At 46.5% G+C, this 24,178-nt stretch overlaps 1 protein-coding gene across 1 annotated transcript in view; it reads left to right on the plus strand.

The window, feature by feature from the left end:
- The window catches only part of LOC124797981 (retinol-binding protein pinta-like), a 152,052-nt gene that overhangs the window by 33,848 nt on the left and 94,026 nt on the right, over window positions 1-24,178 (plus strand). The window lies entirely within an intron of this gene.

Consider the following 24,178-nt stretch of genomic DNA (forward strand, 5'->3'; position numbering starts at 1 on the left):
GATACTGAGTAGTTTTTGTAGCTTCTTCTTGTGAGTGGACGATCATTGAGCTCTCATTTAAATATATGGCTGAAAGAGTCAGCCTACAGGAACCCTCTCATCCAGGACCGCGCGCCACAAAGGGCGCAGATTCACCACGAGATGAGGAAACTCACAGGCGTCTATTGTCTATTGAGGCCTAAGCTTTGGTCGACGTGTCATATCGAAGCGCATCATTAAAATGACAAACGTTGTAAATATCAACTTTGTAACTTCATTTGTTTAAAAGATATAGTAAATTTAAAGTATCAGTTAAGGATCAGATCTGTGGCCTCTCTCGTGATAGGCACGCTTCATCCAGCCCCTACTGTCGATCTTCGTGTCACATCTTTCTCGACTGGTGTGCTGACGACATTTTTGAGAATCTGAATCACCTTATCATGTCACTTCAATGACGATACAGTAACATCATCTCTCTAAGCGACAAAATACTTGTTCTTAAGAGAAAACTTGGACTTTGAAATATCCAAGTGGAGAATGGTAACTTCGAAGTGCTCTCTTATCTGAATGGTTTCATGAAGGAAAATGAGATAGATGTGGGTAAAAGTAGCAGAAGTGGTGTAGTAAATCCCGAAAATCTGAGTCAATAATTCGAGGATGACTGGATCCACAATCTGTTCGATAAGATCATAACAGACCACATGTCAACAGTACAACACCAGGAGCTAACACAGCTCACAAGTAACAGAAAACTTTGAAATGAATTTAAATTGAAAAATTTTGGGTGCAAACTCGAAATGAATAGCCCAGTTTAGCAACAAGGGCAGTTGACTTGTTACTGCTGTTCGCATCAGCCTACTTGTGTAGGTTGGCAATGGCATTAATCAAGATGAAAAATCGATATCAAAGGCAGCTCTTTTAAAGACGCAACCAAGACTAGATCTGCCTTCTTCACAAATTCATGCACACACATCACACGAAATGTGTAAATGACAAAAAAAAGGTCGTGCGGTTCTAGGCTCTGCAGTCTGGACCGCGATACCGCTACGGTCGCAGGTTCGAATCCTGCCTCGGGCATGGATGTGTGTGATGTCCTTAGGTTAGTTAGGTTTAACTAGTTCTAAGTTCTAGGGGATTAATGACCTGAGAAGTTGAGTCCCACAGTGCTCAGAGCCATTTTTTGACATAAAAATTCGGAATTTTGAACTGTGTGCAATTTTATTCTCGTTAATTTCCATTTTGAATGATCACTTCGGATATAACACATATTACATTGGCATTTCAGTGCGAGCACTGTTCTGTTGTGATTTGTTCGCCGAGATCTTTCTAATATTCAAATATTTTAAATGAACCAAAAGCATTATAGATGGAAAAAGTTAAACTTTAATTAATTTGTGAACTAATTTTTAAAGAAATATGTACATTGTGAAATTACATACTTGCCCAGTTAACAACTACGTACACAACCAAACTAGTTGTAATTGGTAACTTTCACCATCGTTGAATAATAAAGAGGTATGATAATTTTAGATGAGTATTACTATTATTATTCATTCTTGCAGTTATGAGAGACAAGTAAATAGATATAGTTTTTGTGCCAAGCATAAGAAGTGCAGAGGAAGGAAAGAAAAATAGAGTGTCGGGCTGAAATAATTTATGTTTCAGAACGGGGGCCTGAGAACCCCTGTCCTAGCCAACATAAACTGCAGTGGTTTAGCAGTGTCAGATCGGTCGAAATGCACATCAGGCAGAATATTCCCTCTCATCTAAATGTGGATATAGAACACTTTATCTTACACCCGGTTCCCTGCTTCCACTGAAACCGCATTATATTTCAACTTCTGGCTAACTCACTGCTCTTGAACTGACTCCAGAAACATGGCAGGAATCGAGTGGACAGCCACAGTTGCTGTAGTTAACAATCTGTTGTTTTAGTCTGTCTCGTTAGTAAGCGGTGCTCGCGTTGTCAAGCAGCTTGTTGTCATTAGTGGTTGTTAAATGAATAGTAAGTAGCTACCACTGCGGGTGATTGGTGACAGGGACTGTATGATGAAAGGATGTACTGATCAGTTCTTATGAAGTAAGACAGCACATTAACGATGGAGGAGTTTCCTTAATTCTGAGAATCTGACGTTAGCAATAATTGTTCACCGGAAGTATTATCTTGCATAATATGAAGTATAAATATTCCAATAAAGGCTGGTGTCCATCTGTATTTCTCTGTGCATCCCCCCCCCCTCCCCTCCAATCCCAAGGGGGCATGCCACCCACTTAGTGGGCTAGACCAGTGATCGTTATGGAGTTGTTTTACTTCCTCATACTTGGTTTTGAATAACCATTCTCAACATCAGGGGGCCAATTAAACACCCATACATTTTTGTACTTACTGTCAGCGTTTGAAATTACGTCACTACGCCCACTCACTGAGGAGCCACGGTGACCGAATTCCGGTTTCCCTCGATGTTTGAGCAGAACCCATTCCAGAAACAGATGGTTCATGAGCTTGACGATAAACAGTAGATTTCCTTGTCGTAATAAGCAGTGATTGATCTGATGTGATTTCTATAACATCCACGATCCGATTGTGCACTTCTAATGAACACTTCTCGACGGCTTGTTCAGTGGGAAACAGAGCGTGGATTTCCTGGGGAAAATTCTCGTCATCATCATGACTAATCAGTGGCAAAAACTACGAACATAGCAGAATACAGGTAATTCAGTTAGGGATACCTTCTAACATCTTGTCGAACCTCCTTCTGCCCGGCGTACATGAATGGAGTCAACAAGTCGATGGAAGTCCCTTACAGAAATATTGAGCCATGCTGTCTCTACAGCGGACCATTATTGCGGACGTGATCCAGTGCATCATATTGTGGACGAACTGACCTCTCGATTATGTCCCATAAATGTTCAGTAAGGCCACATCATTTGCTCAAACTGTTCAGAAATTTCTTTAAGCCAATCGCGAACAATTGCAGCCTGGTGACATTTTTGGGAACACGAAATCCATGAATGGCTGCATATGGTCTGCAAATGGCGAAACACAGACATTTCTAGTCAATGTTCGGTTCAACTGGACAAGAGGGCCCAGTCCATTCCGTGTAAACACAGCCCACACCATTATGGAGCCACCGCCAGCCTTGGACATTGCGTTGTGGACAACTTGGGTCCATGTCTTTACTGGGTCTGCGCCACACTCTAACCCTACCACCAGCTCTTATAAACTGACCTACAGAGTGAGCAGACTAGGCCACAGTTTTTCAGTAGTCTAGGGTCCAACTGAAGTGGTCACGAGCCCGTGAGAGGTGATGGAGCCCATTTCGGGCTGTTAGCAAAGGCACTCGATCGTCTGCTGCCATACCCCACTACGCCGAATTTCACTGCACTGTGCTAGTGAATGCATTTGCCGTACGTTTCAAATTGATTTCAGCGGTTATTTCAAGCAGTGTTGCTGGTCTGTTAGCACCGACAACTTTACCCAAAAGGCACTGTTCACGCTCGTTAAGTGAAGGCCGTCGGCCCCTACATTGTCCGTGGCAAGAGGTAATGTCTGCAAGTTGGTGTTGTCGGAACACTCTTAAAACTGTGGGTCTTTGTGTATTGAATACCTTAAATAAGTAAGCACTCCGTCTTCAGGCCACGAGTGGCATACCGGGACCATCCGACCGGCGTGTCATCCTCGGTAGAGGATGCGGATAGGAGGGGCGTGGGTCAGCACACCGCTCTCCCGGTCGTAAGGTGGTATTCTTGACCGAAGCTGCTACTATTCGGTCCAGTAGCTCCTCAATTGGCATCACGAGGCTGAGTGCACCCCAAAAAATGGCAACAGCGCATGGCAGCCTGGATGGTCACCCATCCGAGTGCCGACCACGCCCGACAGCGCTTAACTTCGGTGATCTCACGGGCCCCGGTGTAGAAACTGCGGCAAGGCCGTTGCCATTGAATACACTAACGATCTCCTAAATGGAATGTCCCATACATCTAGTTCCAACTAGTATTCCACATTCAAATTATGTTAATTCCCGTTGCGTGGCTATATTCTCGTCGGAAACTTTTAACATGAATCACCTGGATATTAACGACAGTTCCGCCAATGCGCCTTGTGCACACGATACTACAACCATCTCTACGAGTGCAGAATGCTGTCTCATGACTTCTGTCACAGTGTGTAACAGACAGACAACGAGTATACACTAAACACATATACAGTATGCAGAATGGACAGCTACCTCTCGTGGCTTGCATATGCTATGGCTGGGTGTACGTACGAAACGTTCGAGCTGCTGGACAGCTAAGTGGAGCTCGCCACTAGGCCAGGGCACTGATACGTCAGCTCAAATTCTATCCTTGCACAATACTTTACACACACCGCACTTTCAAAGATAAATACTGTCAAGGCGCTGTGGCTAGCGTAGCACCCTCAGCAACAGAAGGACGACGTGACATCAGACCATGCGGAGTTGAAAACAGACAGTTACGTCCCTTCCCTGAGTTGATCGAAGCGTGCCTGCCCACCTTTTCAGCACTTCACACTAGTTTCTTGTCGTCGCTGAAAGAACACGACAAAATATGTGTTCGTCCGTTTTACTTGCATACCAAAATGCAATAGAGAATAAATGGTGTAATTTTAGTGCGAGTTTCGGCTTGCATTTGAAGAGAAATCGTATAAATTTAATGCCATATGCGTGCTTTCAGAGCAGCTAAGTCTGCATTTGAAACACTGAACACAATATCTTTCAGATATCCACACAGCCAGAAGACACAATGATTAAGTTCAGCTGATGGGGACGGCCAGACTGTAGGGAAATGGCGGCTAATATTCAAATGTGTGTGAAATCTTATGGGACGTAACTGCTAAGGTCATCAGTCCCTAAGCTTACACACTATGTAACCTAAATCATCCTGAGGACAAACACACACACCCATGCCCGAGGGAGGACTCGAACCTCCGCCGGGACCAGCCGCACAGTTTATGACTGCAGCGCCTGAGACCGCTCGGTTAATCCCGCGCGGCTGGCGGCTAATAATTCTAACATTTCCGAAATGGCGCTTCAGCAGCTACTTTACTGGATTTGCAATGTGCGGAGGTGCGCCATATTACATAAAAATGATGTCATCCACACATCCATGCTGTTGGAGAGTTGCAATGACGTGGTTGCGCAAAAGACACTCATAGCGCTTACCAGTGACGGTACAGGTAACAGGACTGGAAGCACCTGTCTCTTTGAAAAAATGTGGCCCTATGATGAATGATGCGGTAAACCCGCACCACACAGTGACCTTATCAAGATGATGAGGTACTGGTTGATTTGCGTGTGGATTTTTCGTTGCCCATATTCGACAATTTTGTGTTGACATGTCCTGTCAGCTGGAAGCCGGCTTCCTCTGTCCACAAAATCTTCTACTGTCAATCATTTTCCACTTCCATGACAGCAAGAAATTCTAATGCAAAGGTCTCTCTTGCTGGCAGGTCGACAGGAAGCAACTCGTGCACATGGGTAATTTTGAATGGATTGCAAAGAAGGACGTTTCGTTGGATTTTACACATCGTGCTCTCTGGTATGTCCAGTGTTCGGCCAATTCTCCGTGCACTATACATTTGTGCACCACCATTCGTCTCCTCCTGCATTTCTGTGGCCACTGCTTCCACTGATGCCAATTCAAGTCGTTTCCTCACTCTACCAGGCTGCACACCAAAAGAACCCGTCTTTTCGAATTTCCGAATCATTTTTTTCCATACCCACGGCAGTCATCGGACCAGAGCCTTTTTTCAAACCCTTCAGTGTCCGAAACTTCTGCAGAGCGACGTGGGCACAGTCATCATTCTTGTAATATAGCTTTACAAACAGAGCGCAGTCCTGCATTGAGACAGTCATGGTGAACGTCGCAGACGCGAAAGGAGGAAAAGCCGTGTACACGGCATGTTCATACCATCTTCAATGGTTAGTACGCATGACAGGTGTTTTCATAGAGCGTCACCTGTTGATCAATTTTCACACTATTTCTTTTCTTCTGGCATACGTTTTCCCCTTCTCCGATAATACTCCGTTGCAATTTGGCGTCATTCTGACCAGTGGTGTCATTTCTACAGCGTTTTGAAAGTTTAATTATAATCACCCTGTGTATATCTGTCATTGGTTATTGCCTGAAAAAAATTCGGGGTTGTTGAGGGGTACCTTATGAGCATCTTCGTATCTTTTTGCCTGTATTGCAATGAAGAAAGTGCATGTAAAAAAATATAAAAGGGTGTGTGCTATGTCTTGTTTTCACTCGCTCACACTTGCTGTTGACAATAGTAAAGCCCTCCTTAACTCGTTGGCCTCAAGTTTGCATCCATTACTGGTTGATTCTGTCTAGGGTTTTGTTTTCCATCCATGTTAATTGTGATTGTGATTGACAGGAATACACAGCAGTAGTGTAGATCTGCTTCTGATGAAGATTTGGCTAATATGAAAGTCGGTTATGGCTTCACTGAACGCATTGTCACAGTGTATTAGCAACATTACGATGCTATGCTGAGCTGGTCCCACACCAGTGGCATCCACATTACCATCCTGAGGGCTGTTGAATTAGTCTGTGTTGTGTTTTTTTACGTTCTGATTATTTCATTTTACAGGCTTCTTCACTGAAACAAGACTCATTACGGTAACAAACCGAATAAATATGCATCACATTATTATTGTGTAGTGATCCAGCAGAACCTTGGGTCCCTTATACCAAAATACTCACTAAGTATCCCTGAACGATTTGGAAAATTTGTCGGTGGAGTTCTGAAGGTAGCAGGAATAAATCGAAAAGTTATCTGTAAACTGTACAGAAGCCAGGCTACAGTTATACAAGCAGAAGGCGCTTCTCCTCACACAATTCGTCTTCGAGAAACGTCTCATAACTGTTGGGCGTGTGGTTTATGCAGCGTATCACAATCTTATCTGAGACACCAGCCACTCGAACAGGGCTAATTCTGACCGTGCTTGGTGTCCTCGATAGTTCCTTCCCTTGCTATTTCGCGTGCAAGTCGGGTTATAAGGCGATTATTTTTCTGTCGGCTTAGGACGTTCGTATCGTGCCAATTTTAAGTTTTTCTATAACCAGATTTGTACCTTACGGATCTACTCATTTGTTAACGTCCACTGTTTTGTCGGTCTGGGCTCTGCGATTGTTCGCAGTGTCCAGATCTCGAACCATTTTCGGACAGGGTTGCCGATTGGCTGACAGCACGGCACAATGACTTCTCACGCTACTCGTACGTTAACTCTCGCTAGCCACCTGGCGAGAAGTTAGCGCTTATGCAACTCTCCTGACCTCATGAACGAGGTAAACGTTGCCAAGAACAGCTGAGAACTCCTTTAGCATCGTTATCGAGATAGTGAGCGGCAGTTTCCTGTTTAATATTCGCAGTATATCAGATTGCGGCCTTGGACCCGGTATGATTATTTTCAGTGAAGGGAGGGGGGAGAGGGGGGGGGGGGTTCGATAGCTCTCCTCATTCAAGGCTGGAATGTACAACACACTGAAATTTTAAAGGAACTAACCAGAAAGTATGCAACCAGTAGCACATTATATAACGTGTAAGCTGCGTCAGAAACTCTAATTTGTGTTCAATTAGACACATTAATTCGCACAAAATATAATAAAAAACATTTGCTGTAGGTGGAATGAAAGGTATATTTGAAATTTGATATTAAATGTTGGGTAATACATCTCCACGCCTTGGGGAGGTACTCTATGCAAGACCGGAATGTACATACTCAAACTAAGACTTGTTTAAAAAGTGCGTCTTAACTGGGCAGTTGACTACGAAGAGACTATGAAAAAATTGATAAAGACATCAAAAGTCCGATGGGTGGGACATAAGAAGGAGACAGAGTGACCATAACTGGAATCCAGACCATACGAAATGGATAACAGCTGGTGGGCAGATATGCTTGATACCTTGGTACGTCGTTTGGGTGGCAGTCCTTTTATCCCTCTTGTAGGCACAGTATCTAATCAGTTTCTGTACTACAGTTGAAAGAGGTAAGGAAGTTCCTCAACGAACTTTGCCCTGGAATGTATTTGTTCACTATCCTATGACGTCTAACCTATCAGATCGGTCATTAATGACATCAGGAAGAAAGAAACCCTTGTTTCTTACTGGACATCTCAAATAATTCTTCCAGTTCGTAAGTCTGAAGCAGTGCCTGGTAGTTGTTATCTAATTCTGTTGAACTGTCTGCTGTTCGTATCAGTCTGTGATCAAGCTCAAAATCTATACCCATATCTCATTGATTATTTCATCGTAATCTAAATTTTGCGGAACAAAAACTGGTGTGGCGTAAAGTAACAGGCACGTTTGGCTACAAGATGAAGTTGTTTGAGAGTGTCCGTTACATGCCACATCAGTCATTTGGTCACATTTACTCTGTTAGCTTTAATCGTCTGATTCAAGTTGTTACATTTGGCTTCCTGTTATAAATTATCCCCAAAATTAGCACTAAAATGTATTGGAAACTAGAACCACCTCGTAAACATACTGGCTTGACAAGTTTCGTGAACGATAGCTTCCGTGATGTAACCCCACGAAATTTGATATGAGACTAATCCGTAACATAGTTTTTGATATTTTCTTCAAAAATCAAGCTGAAGAATTTGGGATATCACGGTCGAAGACAAAATACACTGCAGGAAAAAAGTACTCCCTTTTAGAAGTTTTCAGTTCACTAAAGATTTATTGTTGAAACGGTGCATATGGGGTAATTAAAATCATTAAGATTACATATTAGTAGCACAAGTGATTCTGCGGTACCAGGTATTGACCCGTCCTGAAACATCAATATTAGTACGTGGTGTAGCGTACATGTGCGGTAATGCAGGCAATGACTTTAGCGTCCATTCGATCGATGGTAAATACTGTCCTGAGATATGTTATACCACGCTTAATCAACTTGACCTCACAGTTTCTGTAGTTTGACGAGTCGCACGACTGGACACAAGTCCGAAGATCGTGCCAGCCAGGGAAGTTGCTGCACGTCTAGCAGACCACGTTGAGTTTTACGGGCAGTGTGTGGGTGAGCGTTATTCTGTTGGAACAATCCATTATTTTCCTGCTGAAAGAGCGACAAAAGAAAGGCTCTAACAACATTCTGCACGTACCGACCGCTGGTCATCGTCCACTCCAGAAATACCAAAGGTGAGTGAGACTTGTAGCTCATCGCACACTAGATCATAATTCCTGGGATGGGTCCAGTGAGTCTTTGATGAATATACTAGACAGCGTTCACCGGGGCTACATTGTACATGCAAACGGCCATCACTTCCATGCAAGCAGAATCTACTTTCATTGCTGAAGACCACGCCGCGCCATTCCAAATGATCCTCTGATTGCACCAGTCGAGCCATGTGCTGTGGCCTTCTCCACCAGACATCACGGTGCCTAGAGTATCAGCAACCAAACTGACAGCCTGGAGCCGCGGGTTGCCCGCCTCGCAGGCATACAGAAGCACTACACAACTGACAGGCAATATTGATGACGGCCATAACAACAACCACAACAACAACACCACAGTAAAGACAGCAGCTGCCCACATAAACATGAGGAAGAGGTCGCTGCAGATCCCGGAACTATTTTCACACGTCAAACCACGTGATGGAAAATAGTTCCGAGCTACTCATCCGCCGAAGCGCTATAAAGGCCGGCGCACGGACGCACATCGGCAGTTCATCGACCGCCAACAGACGTGGATAGCTGCCACCCCGGCAGCCCGGCTTGGATCTTCTAGCTGATCTCTGGATTAGGCTCGGTATATCGGAGAAGTCTCTGGCGGGGACTAGTAGGGAATTATTTCAGTTGTTTTCTACATTATTCTTGCATGTAGTTGTGATTGGAAGACGGATCACTGTTTCGTGTTGGTGTTATACCTGGAGAATTTTTTTTCGTTAATTGAACAGTCCAATAAATTGTTTTCGGACTTTGATCGCTAGTTTCTTCTGCTTACGCAGACATAACACCATGCACGTAGATTCTATGGCGTGACTGGAAGTCGGCTAGCGTTGTGCATGGCCGTAGTCCCACTACTAATAACCGGTTCACAGCAGTTCGTGTTTAGTCTTCTGCGCTCGCAAGCCCACTTATCTGCGACGTCGTAGCTGTTCGATCTGCCACTGCCGCCCTTACAATACGATGATCCTGGCATCTGCGTTGCGTGGACGTCCAGAACTGCGGTGTGAAAATGTTCATGCGACCGCTAATACCAGCATCGTTACAAACAGCGCGGTACATCCAACTTGTGTGGCATTTCTCCGACAGGACAATCCCAACATTCGGATGTCCACAATTTGACCCCTTCCAGACTCGCTAAGTTGGCTGCAGGAAACACGACTACGTCTTAACAGCATGGTTGTCTGCTTGCTTCATACGTTTGCACCACACTTAAATCCTCTAGCTGTGAGCCTTCCCTGTCGAAGTGTAGACACAGATGGCACTTTGGTAGCTACGCCACTGCGCTATCTATTGGACGGCATATGCCATCACTGGATCAAAACTAACGTTGCCTTTCGAGCTTCACTATTTTTCCCACAATGTACCTCGATAAAGGTAACTTTTTTAATCTAAAAGACTATCCATAGTTACTATAATTTAATTAAAACGCTAACAAAAATATATCGCTATCTTAAAAGATGATGTCTTGACAAAATCAGATTCCAGATTTGTATCAAATCAATCGATGGCTATTTTTTGACATGTATATCAACCACACTGAGTTCAGTTTTTGACATCTTTATAACGATTTTCTTTCTTATATATTTGGACCTTCCGTTCCTATGTCGCCCCAGTTCTGGTTCGATAACTACGTGCATGCAAACAGAACCGTCCCTATGTTATGGTCGCCAAAGTCTAATTTGGCCCACTGATTCATACCGAAAACTGGTATTCAGTGTCATTTGAAGTTGTACAAATGACTGACGAAATCTTCTTGGTTCATCAGACGAGTTACTGCGTACTGTTGTCGCAGCATTTCGATGAGTTTCCTTGTCGTCATCTCCAGGCGGAGTGTTGTGTTCATGTCCGGATCGTTTCTTTACACCCGATGGGAATCTGAAGCCCATTGGCTATAAGAGAACATACTTATAAAGAAGTGCCGTTAGGAAGACGAGAACCTGCGACCTTCGTAGCACTTAGCGCTTTCCGAACGATAGCAATAGACAGTTAATAACAATGTTTTTTTTTTCTTTTTGAGTCATCAGCTTTAAAGCGGCCTAACACGCATTCTTCTCCTGTGCAGACCTCATCATTCCAGAGTAGCGCTTGCAACCTAGGAGGGTTGCCCAGAAAGTAGTGTACCTCATTTTTTTTCTCAGACGGAAACAGTGCTACAATGCGAAACATTAGGGATGGGTTTTATGGAGTCTACTGAGAGAGCGCTCCAAGTTTCCGACACTTCAGACAGATAGCGTAGCTGCAGGACAATTTCAAAATGGTGTCTGTAGGTGACGTATGTTACAAGCAACGTGTCATTGAATTTCTCACTGCAGAGAAAGAGGAACAATCAATAACGCTTGTGTAGGATCTATGGAGCATCTACTGCCAACAGAAGTACAGTTAGTCGCTGGGCACGGAAAGTGGGGTCATCTGAAGGCGGTTCGATGGAACTCCACGATTTGCAGCGTTCCGGGAGACCATACATGGCTGCCACACCTGACATCCCCCCTGCGGGTCCGGGGATTAGAATAGGCCCGAGGTATTCCTGCCTGTCGTAAGAGGCGACTAAAAGGAGTCCCACCCCCTCAAGGGGGTCGTTAGCGCCTGCGTCCGGAGACGGACGGTTCCACGACCTCTATTTGCGGTCATTTTGCTTTTTCACTTCTCGTTTCTTCCTTCCTTTGGTTGGTTCCTTTCTTTGCTCTTTTCCACCTCACTGTCTTCCTTACTCTTTCCCTTGCCTTCTTCTCCTTGCCTTCTCATTGCCTTCTTCTCCTTGCCTTCTCATTACCTTCTTCTCCTTGCCTTCTCTGGTCTCCGCCTCGGCGTTTGAGACAGTCTGTCCTCTCTCTCCCTCTCTCTCTTCTTTTTCCTCTTCTTCCTTCCTCCCTGTGCGCGCCTGAAGGCCGACCCACGCGTTTGCACGCGTAGCCGGTGACGGGGTAACGCGTAATTCCCCGCCCTGGGTAGACATGTAAGGCACGCGCGTACCCGCTGGTAAAGGCCAGGCCCGGGGAGGGGTGATTGCCTGAGCTGATACCTTCTGACCATGCCGATTGGTCCCTCCGTCTGTATCTCGGGAGGTGTGACCTGAGGTGTAAACATTCACCTAAGGCGGGAGTGCCCTCTGAGAGGGTCCCCACAAGGAAGGAGCGCGCCATCGGAGACGCTGGCAATCATGGGGGATTCCTCCGCAATGGATTTCACTCCATCTGTCTCGACTTCTGCCCAAAAACGGAAACGTGACCAGCCACCAGTGACAAAAGTACTACCGCCTGCCCCACAGTTCCTCGTCGTTTCTCGATCTGAGGACGGAAAGGATTTTTCCTCTGTCAACCCTTTCGTTATCCAGAAGGGTGTAGATGCCATAGCCGGATCTGTCAAATCTTGTACCAGGTTCCGTAACGGTACCTTATTACTAGAAACTGAGAGCGCCTTTCAGGCGCAAAAACTGCTTCGGGCCACACTCCTGTACACGTTCCCTGTGCGGGTGGAGGCTCACCGAACTTTGAATTCGTCTCGTGGTGTGGTCTATACTAGCTCCCTCGACGGATTGACTGACGAGGAGATTCCATCATTCCTCGCTGAGCAGGGCGTGACGGCTGTCCATAGGGTCATGAAAAAGGTCAACAATGACCTTGTACCGACCTGGACACTTTTCTTGACCTTCGATAGTGTTAAGCTGCCATCGCGCATCAAGGCGGGCTACGAGGTTATTTCTGTTCGCCCCTATGTCCCGACACCTACGCGCTGCTACTAGTGTCAGCGTTTCAATCACACTCGACAGTCTTGTTCCAATGCGGCTAAATGTGTCACTTGTGGCAGGGATGCCCATGAGGGTGACTGTCCACCTCCGTCTCCTCGTTGTGTGAACTGTCAGGGTGACCATGCTGCATCCTCCCGCGACTGTCCTGTCTATAAGGAAGAACGCTGTATCCAGGAAATTAGGGTCAAAGAGAAAGTGTCCACCTGACTGCTCGCAAGCTATTAGCTAGTAGGAAGCCCACGCTGCTCCCAGCGGGGAAATACAGTACTGTCCTCGCCTCTCCTCGGACTACCAGAGAGGTGACAACCCAGACATGCGATCTGACCTTCAGCACCACGGTCGTCCGTACGGCCAGTGCTAAGATCGCCCGGTCGACGTCTCCTCTTCCTCCCATCACCCCTCAGACACAAGCACCTTCATCAGCTTCTGCCAAGACGAAGACCCAGAAGTCAGATGCACGGGCCTTCAAGAAGGAATCGTCCCGTGCAGACTTCCTACGTACCTCGACCTCCCAGCCTTCGACCGGTACTTCCACCAAACGTCCTTCCAAGAAGGCTCATAGGAAGCACAGTCCTCCTTCTCCGCCACGGCGCATTTCTTCTCCTGCGCCACCCAGCGGTTGCCGCCCCAGGCCGTCATCCGTTTCGCCTGGCCGCACCGCTGGTAGCCGTACATCTGGCCGTTCACCGGCGGAGGAAGCTCCCCGTCCCGGCCACCCTCCCGAGATGGCCGATGACCCTATAGACCCAATGGACGATGACTGTCCGCCTACTGATAGCGGCGGCAGTGCTCGCTCGAAGCCAGGCCCTAAGAGGCCTTCGAGGTGACCCCTTCTCTCATCTTCCTTTTCTTACGATGGCACTTATTTACTGGAATATTCGCAGCATTCGCTCCAACCGAGAGGACTTGAAGTTGCTGCTCCGCTTGCACCGTCCGCTCGTCGTAGCCCTCCAGGAAACGAAGCTACGCCCATGCAATCAAATTGCCTTGGCACACTACACCTCTGTGCGTTTTGACCTACCCCCTGTGGTAGGTATCCCGGCTCATGGAGGGGTTATGTTGCTGGTCCGGGATGGTATTTACTACGATCCCATCACGTTGCACACCGGCCTGCAGGCAGTTGCCATCCGCATTACTCTCCCCACTTTTACATTTCTCATTTGTACCGTTTACACTCCATCGTCATCTGCCGTTACCAGGGCAGACATGATGCAACTTATTGCTCAGCTACCTGCACCATTTTTGTTAACTGGAGACTTCAATGCCCACCATCCCCTTTGGGGCTCTCCAGCATCCTGCCCGAGGGGCTCCCTGTTAGCAGACCTTTTCAACCAGCTCAATCTTGTCTGCCTCAATACTGGCGCCCCTACTTTTCTTTCGGACACATCTCACACCTATTCCCATTTAGACCTCTCTATATGTACTCCCCAACTTGCACGCCGGTTTGAGTGGTATGCACTTTCTGATACATATTCGAGCGACCACTTCCCGTGTGTTATCCATCTCCTGCAGCATACCCCCTCTCCGTGCTCCTCTAGTTGGACCATCTCCAAGGCAGACTGGGGGCTCTTCTCTTCCAGGGCGACCTTTCAGGATCAAACCTTCACCAGCTGCGATCGTCAGGTCGCACACCTCACGGAAGTCATTCTCGCTGCTGCTGAATATTCCATCCCTCACCCTACTTCTTCTCCACGTCGCGTACCGGTCCCCTGGTGGACTGCAGCATGTAGAGACGCTTTACGTGCTCGTCGACGTGCTTTACGCACCTTTAAACGCCACCCTACAGTGGCGAATTGTATCAATTATAAACGATTACGTGCTCAGTGTCGTCGTATTATTAAAGAAAGCCAGCTGGGCTGCTTTCACAAGCACCTTCAACAGTTTTACTCCTTCTTCTGTTGTCTGGGGTAGCCTGCGCCGGCTATCTGGCACTAAGGTCCACTCACCAGTTTCTGGCTTGACGGTCGCGAATGACGTCCTTGTGGCCCCTGAGGATGTCTCCAATGCCTTCGGCCGCTTTTTCGCCGAGGTTTCGAGCTCCGATCATTACCACCCTGCCTTCCTCCCCCGCAAACAGGCAGAGGAGGCTAGGCCACCTAACTTCCGCTCCTCGAATCGTGAAAGTTATAATGCCCCATTCACCATGCGGGAACTCGAAAACGCACTTGGCCGATCACGGTCCTCCGCTCCAGGGCCTGATTCTATTCATATTCAGATGATGAAGAACCTTTCTCCTGCGGGTAAAGGTTTTCTTCTTCGTACTTACAATCGCATCTGGATTGAGGGACATGTTCCCGGATGCTGGCGCGAGTCTATTGGTGTCCCGATTCCTAAGCCGGGGAAGGACAAGCACTTGCCTTCCAGTTATCGACCCATCTCTCTTACCAGCTGTGTCTGTAAAGTGGTGGAGCGAATGGTTAACTCTCGATTGGTTTGGCTGCTCGAGTCTCGACGCCTACTTACCAATGTACAATGTGGATTTCGTAGGCGCCGCTCTGCTGTTGACCATCTGGTTACCTTGTCGACCTTCATTATGAATAACTTCTTGCGGAAGCGCCCGACCGCGGCTGTGTTCTTTGACTTGGAGAAGGCTTACGACACCTGTTGGAGGGCGGGCATTCTCCACACCATGCATACATGGGGCCTTCGCGGTCGCCTCCCTCTTTTTATTCGTTTTTTTTAATGGATCGACAGTTCAGGGTACGTGTGGGTTCTGTCCTGTCAGACACCTTTCGCCAGGAGAATGGGGTGCCACAGGGCTCAGTTTTGAGCGTCGCTCTCTTCGCCATCGCGATCAATCCAATAATGGATTGCCTCCCAGCTGATTTTACCATCCATTGCAGCGCGCAGTGTACACGTGTCTTCGAGCGCTGTCTTCAGCGTTCTCTTGACCGTCTTTACTCCTGGAGTGTCACCAATGGCTTCCGTTTTTCTGCCGAGAAGACGGTCTGTATTAACTTCTGGCGCTACAAAGAGTTTCTCCCACCGTCCTTCCGACTCGGTCCCGTTGCTCTCCCAATCGTGGAGACAACAAAATTTTTAGGTCTTACATTTGACAGGAAACTTAGCTGGTCTCCACATGTGTCATATTTGGCTGCCCGTTGTACCTGTTCTTTAAATGTCCTCCGCGTACTCAGTGGTATGTCGTGGGGAGCGGATCGAACCGTCCTGCTTCGTCTATATCGGTCGATCGTCCGCTCCAAGCTGGATTATGGGAGCTTCGTATACTCCTCTGCACGGCCATCCATCTTACGCCGCCTCAACTCCATACAACATCGAGGTTTACGACTTGCGATTGGAGCGTTTTATACTAGTCCCGTAGAGTGTCTTCATGCTGACGCTGACGAATTGCCACTCACCTACCGGTGCGATATACTGCTTTGTCGGTATGCGTGTCGGCTACTGTCAATGCCCGACCACCCGTCTTATCGTTCCTTTTTTGACGACTCTCTCGACCGTCAATACGGGTTGTATGTCTCTGCCCTGCTACCCCCTGGAGTTCGCTTTCGTCGCCTCCTTCAACACCTTAATTTTTCACTCCCTGCAACCTTTCGAGTGGGCGAGAGCCACACGCCACCTTGGTTCCAGGCTCAGGTCCGCATTCATCTTGACCTCAGCTCGCTCCCAAAAGAGGTTACCGCCGGTTCGGTCTACCACTCCCGTTTTGTTGAACTTCGTTCAAAGTTCATCAACATGACCTTCATTTATACAGATGGCTCAAAGACCAATGACGGGGTCGGGTGTTCTTTTATTGTCGGGGCACAAAGTTTCAAATACCGGCTCCATGGCCATTGTTCGGTCTTCACAGCTGAGCTCTTTGCCCTCTACCAGGCTGTTCTTTACATCTGCCGCCACCGACATTCTGCTTTTGTCATCTGCTCCGATTCCCTGAGCGCCATCCAGAGCCTCAGTGATCCGTATCCAGTTCACCCTTTCGTGCACTGGATCCAACGCTCTCTTCAGCAGCTCGTGGACGTCGGTTCTCCGGTTGCTTTATGTGGGTCCCTGGCCATGTCGGTATCCCTGGGAACGAAGCTGCAGATGCCGCGGCCAAGGCTGCGGTCCTCCAGCCTCGGACAGCTTCTTGTTGTGTCCCTTCATCAGACTGTAGCAGGGTCATTTGTCGGCGCATTTTATCGCTGTGGCATGCCGATTGGGCTGCACTTACAGACAACAAGCTTCGGGCCTTGAAACCTCTTCCTGCGGCTTGGACGTCCTCCTCCCGCCCTTCTCGGCGGGAGGAGGTCGTTTTGGCCCGGTTACGCATTGGACACTGCCGGTTCAGCCATCGCCATCTGCTGACGGCTGCGCCGGCGCCGTTCTGCCCATGTGGGCAATTGCTGACGGTCCGCCACATTTTAATGTCCTGTCCGGATTTTAACACACTGCGTCTAGATCTTAACCTGCCATGTACTTTAGATGCCATTTTAGCGGATGACCCACGAGCAGCTGCTCGTGTTCTTCGTTTTATCAATTTGACAAACCTCTCTAAGGACATTTGATGATGCTGTTTTTTAATCCTATGCCTGTCAGTCTGTCTTTTATCATGTTTTCCCTTTTAGTTGTTGTTTTAAACTTGTGCCTCGCGGTGCATTCTTAACGTAGTCAGGGCGCTAATGACCATTGAAGTTGTGCGCCCTAAAACCACAAAAAAAAAACACCTGACATGTTGCAGCGAGCTGATGTCATTCACGAGGACGGAAGCATTACGACTCGGCAGTTGGCGCTGCGTCTGTCCATCAGCAAAGGAAGTGTGGATGCACAAGTCTGAAGACTGCTGAACACGTCGCAAAACATGGTTGGACAGTGTTACCCCATTCACCGTACAGCCATGACCTAGCCCCCTCGGACTTCCACTTGTTTGGGCCATTAAAGAATGCCATTCGTGGAAGACATTTTGAGGACAATGAGAAGGTGATTTACACTGTCTCCGCCACCATCCTCAATTATCCTCATACATCCTCAGTTATTTGCTGGATGTATTCCAATCTCTGTCTTCCTCTACAGTTTTTACTTTCTGTAGCTGCCTGTAGTAACATGAAAGTTATGTCGCATGTCTTATCATCCAGTCCCTTCTTCTTGTCAGTGTTTTCCATATATTTCTTTCCTCGCCGACTCTGTGGAGAACATCCTTTGGGCTTGCCTTAACAGTCCACTACTTTTCACCATTTTACTATAGCACCACATCTCAAATATTTCGATCCTCCTCTTTTCTGGTTTTTCCACAGCCCATGTTTCACTACCATACAACAGTGTACTCCAAAGTACATTATCGAAATTTATTCCTCGAATTTAAGGCTGTTTTCTATACTAGTAGACTTCTCTTAGCCAGGAATGCCTGTTTTGCCAGTGCTACTCTGCTTTTTATGTCCTGCTGCTCCGTCCATCATTGGTTATTTTGCTACCTAGGTAGGAGAATTCCTTCACATCATCTACTTTGTGATCACCAATCCTGATGTTAAGTTTCTCTCTTTCTTATTTCTGCTACTTCTCATTACTTTAGCCTTTCTTCGATTTACTCTCACTCCATATTCAGTACTCAATGGACTGTTCATTCCATTCAGTAAATTCTCTAACTCCTCTTCACATTCACTGAGGATAGCAATGTCATCAGCTAATCTTCTCATTGATATCCTTTCACCTTGAGTTAAAAACCCAGTCTTGAACCTTTGTTTTATTTCCGTAATTGCCTCTTTGTTGTATAGAATGAACAACAGGGGTGAAAGGCTACAAACATGTCATACACCGTTTTTAATTCTAGCACTTCGTTCTGGGTTTTCCACTCTTACTGTTCTGTTTTGTCTCTTTTACATATTGTATATTACCCATCTCTCGCTATAACTTACACATATTTTTCTTACAATTTCGAACATCTTCGACAATTTGACATTGTCGAACGCTTTTTCCAGGTCGACAAATCCAATGAATATCTTGATATTTCTTTAGCTTCCATTATCAAGTGCAACCTCAGAATTGTTTCTCTGGTGCCTTTATGTTTTCGAGAGCCAAACTGATCGCCGTGTAACCCATCCTCAGCTTTCTTTTCCATTTTTCTGCCGATTATTCTTGTCAGTTACCTGGATGCATGAGCTATTCACGCACTTGTCTGCTTTTCTGTCACTATGCTGTTCTCAGTAACTTACTCTCTGTCCTGCCTTGCTATTCATAAACGAATCCAACTCGCGTTATGTCATTTTCTGCTGTTGGTGTTATTACCCTATATTCATCTGAAAATGCTTATATTAACATTAACTTAATTAGTCACAGTCATTTTAATGGCAAAGGATTAAAAAATACAATACCAGAGGTATGAATGTGCTACTAGTTTGTCTGCCTAGCTCTCTGTTCTTTTCACGACAAGAACTTTTCTAAGCGTAACGCCGCTAACTGCTGTTTGTTCATTTTCTGTTAAACCGTGTTGTATTCAGCAAAATAACCTGACGTCAAACATGAATACCGTGGCTGAAAGCAAACTGCCCTCTACAGAAAATAGTTGCTGTTATTGAGGTGGCTTACTTGCACACAGCACTTTGTAGTGAAGCACCAGAATAAAGATAACAAAACCAGTAGGTGTGGTGAAGTCCAACGTAGTTTATTCAACACATACTACCTGTTTCGACATAAATGTTGTCATCTTCAGCCAAAAACGTAACCTGCCATCCATAACAGTAATGACAAAGACCAAAGAAGTTCTCAAATGGGAACAGTCATCAAGCATGTACTCTTCGTGAGCAGCGGGGCCAAAATTAACTGGATTCCGTATCTTCCTAACAGTAACAAGCTCAGCTGCATACTCTGTTCGTTACTCCTGCTGCTGCTGTTCCCATTTGAAAGCTTCATTGGTCTTAGTCATTGCGGTTGCGGAAGGCAGGCTACACTTGGGGCTGAATATGACATCATTTGGTGTCGAAACAGGCAGTATGTGTCGAACATACGAGGTTGGATTCCAATACAGCTGTTGGCTCTGTTATTATTCAAATACTTCATGTCTGACTGCTGTCCCAGTTTCCTTGATCGATTACCAGAGACTATACAGCTTTGTCACAGTGCGAAACAGGGTAACATTAGTGTAAAGATTGTGTGCTGCAGTAGCCGGCCAGGGTGGTCGAGCGGTTCTAGGCGCTACAGTCTGGAACCGCGCGACCGCTACGGTTGCAGGTTCGAATCCTGCCTTGGGCATGGATGTGTATCATGTCCTTAGGTTAGTTAGGTTTAGGTAGTCGTGAATTCTAGGGGACTGATGACCTCCTATACTGCTCAGAGCCATTTTTGTGCTGCAGCAGTGTGAAGCTGACTTGCACTGCTTTGTCTTTAACTCTGGTCTAGTCCTGAGTCCAGCAAACGATAACTACGGTCACGTGTACAATGTCCAGTCCGGCTCTTCTTGGAAGAGATTGTAGACACTGTCCTACCCAGAAATGTATGATATTGATTGATTTGATGATTCTTCGTTGATAGTGTAGCTGATAGTGATTGAGAGGAGCCCTGTGTGCGCTTACTTCCACGTTTGGCGGACTGATGTTTACTTGAGAACTATTTGAATGATGGTTTTTATTTTTCAGCTTCGGTTCGTGCCCATGCAGCTATCCCAGTAGTGGATAGACGACAGAGCGTTTAAGGCGACTTCGTGCAAGTAATGACGATACTAATGTAAGGACAATACAGCACCCAGTCGCTGACTATAGAAAATCTCCGACGCGAGCAGGAGTCTTCCCTGGCCCCCTTGGTTAGCAATCTACCGCGCTGTCCCAGCAGCTACTAAGGCAGACATTTGAGAGACGTACGGAGGAAGCATGAAAGTAGAACTTGTCCAGCTGCGCCCTCTCTGGAGGCTAGCTTTAACTCAGCTGGGGCCCTCTCTGGAGGCTAGCTTTAACTCAGCTGGGGCCCTCTCTGGAGGCTAGCTTTAACTCAGCTGGGGCCCTCTCTGGAGGCTAGCTTTAACTCAGCTGGGGCCCTCTCTGGAGGCTAGCTTTAACTCAGCTGGGGCCCTCTCTGGAGGCTAGCTTTAACTCAGCTGGGGCCCTCTCTGGAGGCTAGCTTTAACTCAGCTGGGGCCCTCTCTGGAGGCTAGCTTTAACTCAGCTGGGGCCCTCTCTGGAGGCTAGCTTTAACTCAGCTGGGGCCCTCTCTGGAGGCTAGCTTTAACTCAGCTGGGGCCCTCTCTGGAGGCTAGCTTTAACTCAGCTGGGGCCCTCTCTGGAGGCTAGCTTTAACTCAGCTGGGGCCCTCTCTGGAGGCTAGCTTTAACTCAGCTGGGGCCCTCTCTGGAGGCAGACCTCGCCGTGAGGTGTCCTCTCTGTACATGGACACAACCCGCATCTTCTGGAGGACATGGCCACCAACCTGAGAGACGTGCAGGAAGTGGGTTATTTTGTGGTTGTAACATACCAAGAAACGACGGGATTCGAACCACAAATATTCCTCACGGAAAGCTGCATCCACCCCATGGGACGGACCCCTTTATTACCTATCCACGCAGCATGTACGCCTGGAGAAATTTATCCAAGAGGAGCCGAGATTCAAAACTTACTGGTTTTAACCCCTTGCCGTACAAATTAGTTTGACGAAATCCGTGCCCAAGTATTGGAGACGACGCCGACGCGTGCGCCATACAATCGCAATGCGCGTCGACGTGGGGATACCCATTACCTAACTCCACGTCTATTTATTTCACGAGACATTCGTATTTGCTCTTGCACACATTAACAAAAATGGTTCAAATGGCTCTGAGCACTATGGGACTTAACATCTGTGGTCATCAGTCCGCTAGAACTTACAACTACTTAAACCTAACTAACCTAAGGACATCACACACATCCATGCCCGAGGCAGGATTCGAACCTGCGACCGTAGCAGTCGCGCGGTTCCGGATTGAGCGCCTAGATCCGCTAGATCACCGCGGCCGGCCACACATTAACACTAATTTAATTCTTTATACAGGGTGTTACAAAAAAGTACGGCCAAACTTTCAGGAAACATTCCTCACACACAAAGAAAGAAAATATGTTATGTGGGCATGTGTCCGGAAACGCTTACTTTCCATGTTAGAGCTCATTTTATTACTTCTCTTCAAATCACATTAATCATGGAATGGAAACACACAGCGACAGAACGTACCAGCGTGACTTCAAACACTTTGTTACAGGAAATGTTCAAAATGTCCTCCGTTAGCGACGATACATGCATCCACCCTCCGTCGCATGGAATCCCTGATGCGCTGATGCAGCCCTGGAGAATGGGGTATTGTATCCCAGCCGTCCACAATACGAGCACGAAGAGTCTCTACATTTGGTACCGGGCTTGGGTAGACTAGAGCTTTCAAATGTCCCCATAAATGAAAGTCAATAGGGTTGAGGTCAGGAGAGCGTGGAGGCCATGGAATTGGTCCGCCTCTACCAATTCATCTGTCACCGAATCTGTTGTTGAGAAGCGTACGAACACTTAGACTGAAATGTGCAGGAGCTCCATCGTGCATGAACCACATGATGTGTCGTACTTGTAAAGGCACATGTTCTAGCAGCACAGGTTGAGTATCCCGTATGAAAACATGATAACGTGCTCCATTGAGCGTAGGTGGAAGAACATGGGGCCCAATCAAGACATCACCAACAATGCCTGCCCAAACGTTCACAGAAAATCTGTGTTGATGACGTTATTGCACAATTGCTTGCGGATTCTCGTCAGTCCACACATGTTGATTGTGAAAATTTACAATTTCATCAGGTTGGAATGAAACCTCATCCGTAAAGAGAACATTTGCACTGAAATGAGGATTGACACATTGGTGGATGAACCATTCGCAGAATTGTACCCGTGGAGGCCAATCAGCTGCTGATAGTGCCTGTACACGCTGTACATGGTACAGAAACAACTGGTTCTGCCGTAGCACATGCAGTGACGTGGTCAACGTTACCTTGTACAGCAGCAACTTCTCTGACGCTGACATTAGGGTTATCGTCAACTGCACGAAGAATTGCCTCGTCCATTGCAGGTGTCCTCGTCGTTCTAGGTCTTCTCCAGTCGCGAGTCATAGGCTGGAATGTTCCGTGCTCCCTAAGACGCCGATCAATTGCTTCGAACGTCTTCCTGTTGGGACACCTTCGTTCTGGAAATCTGTCTCGATACAAACGTACCGCGCCACGGCTATTGCCTCGTGCTAATCCATACATCAAGTGGGCATCTGCCAACTCCGCATTTGTAAACATTGCACTGACTGCAAAACCACGTTCGTGATGAACACTAAACTGTTGATGCTACGTACTGATGTGCTTGATGCTAGTACTGTAGAACAATGAGTCGCATGTCAACACAAGCACCTAAGTCAACATTACCTTCCTTTAATTGGGCCAACTGACGGTGAATCGAGGAAGTACAGTACATACTGACGAAACTAAAACGAGCTCTAACATGGAAATTAAGCGTTTCCGGACACATGTCCACATAACATCTTTTCTTTATTTGTGTGTGAGAAATATTTCCTGAAAGTTTGGCACTACCTTTTTGTAACACCCTGTATATAACACTTCAAAATATAAATTTTTACACACAAACAGTACTTTATAATTTCTATTAATCTTCATGGTGGTCTCCACGTGTGTCTTCTACAGAGGCAACGTAATAACATGACGCCTAAATGTAGTTATTGTCAACATAAAATGTAATTATCAGAAGCAATGGTCCCTTTGAATGAATTTTTAATAGAAAATACCTACTACTGTAAAAGCTAGTAGTCCTGCATGGTTTGGTAGTTTCAAAAGCACTGTGTTAGATGTAAAGCAACTTTACTCTCCGTACGTTCCCACGTCTTTCGTTTCATACTTTCTGTTTCATGCAGTCTTTTCACTTTCTTTCATTGCGCCGAGTCGATATGTTTCGGGAAATGGACCCAATATGTTGTAGTCGAAGAATTGTGTGACGTAGTGACGGTTTTCCGCGCTTCTCGTAGTCTGGCAATTCCACATCCTTTTTAGCATTACTTCTGCTATATTTATTACGTAATCAGCGTAAGATTCCTTTCTCTGGCCATGTATTCGATTTTGGATAATGTACAGTACGCATTGAACAGAGCCACATCCAACGTGTAAAGAGAAACTTTTACCAGACTTTCGTGCTCACGAGTGTGACTTGGGATGTTGATGTTTGGTTCTCATTTGTTTCCATGAGTCACTCATAGAAGTACGGCAAGGGTGTAATACACTGATGTAATAAAAGTCTTGAGATACCTCCTTTTTACGGGCGTAGTGCAGAAACTC

Source organism: Schistocerca piceifrons, chromosome 5 (assembly GCF_021461385.2).
Source record: "Schistocerca piceifrons isolate TAMUIC-IGC-003096 chromosome 5, iqSchPice1.1, whole genome shotgun sequence".
Taxonomy (NCBI): domain Eukaryota; kingdom Metazoa; phylum Arthropoda; class Insecta; order Orthoptera; family Acrididae; genus Schistocerca; species Schistocerca piceifrons.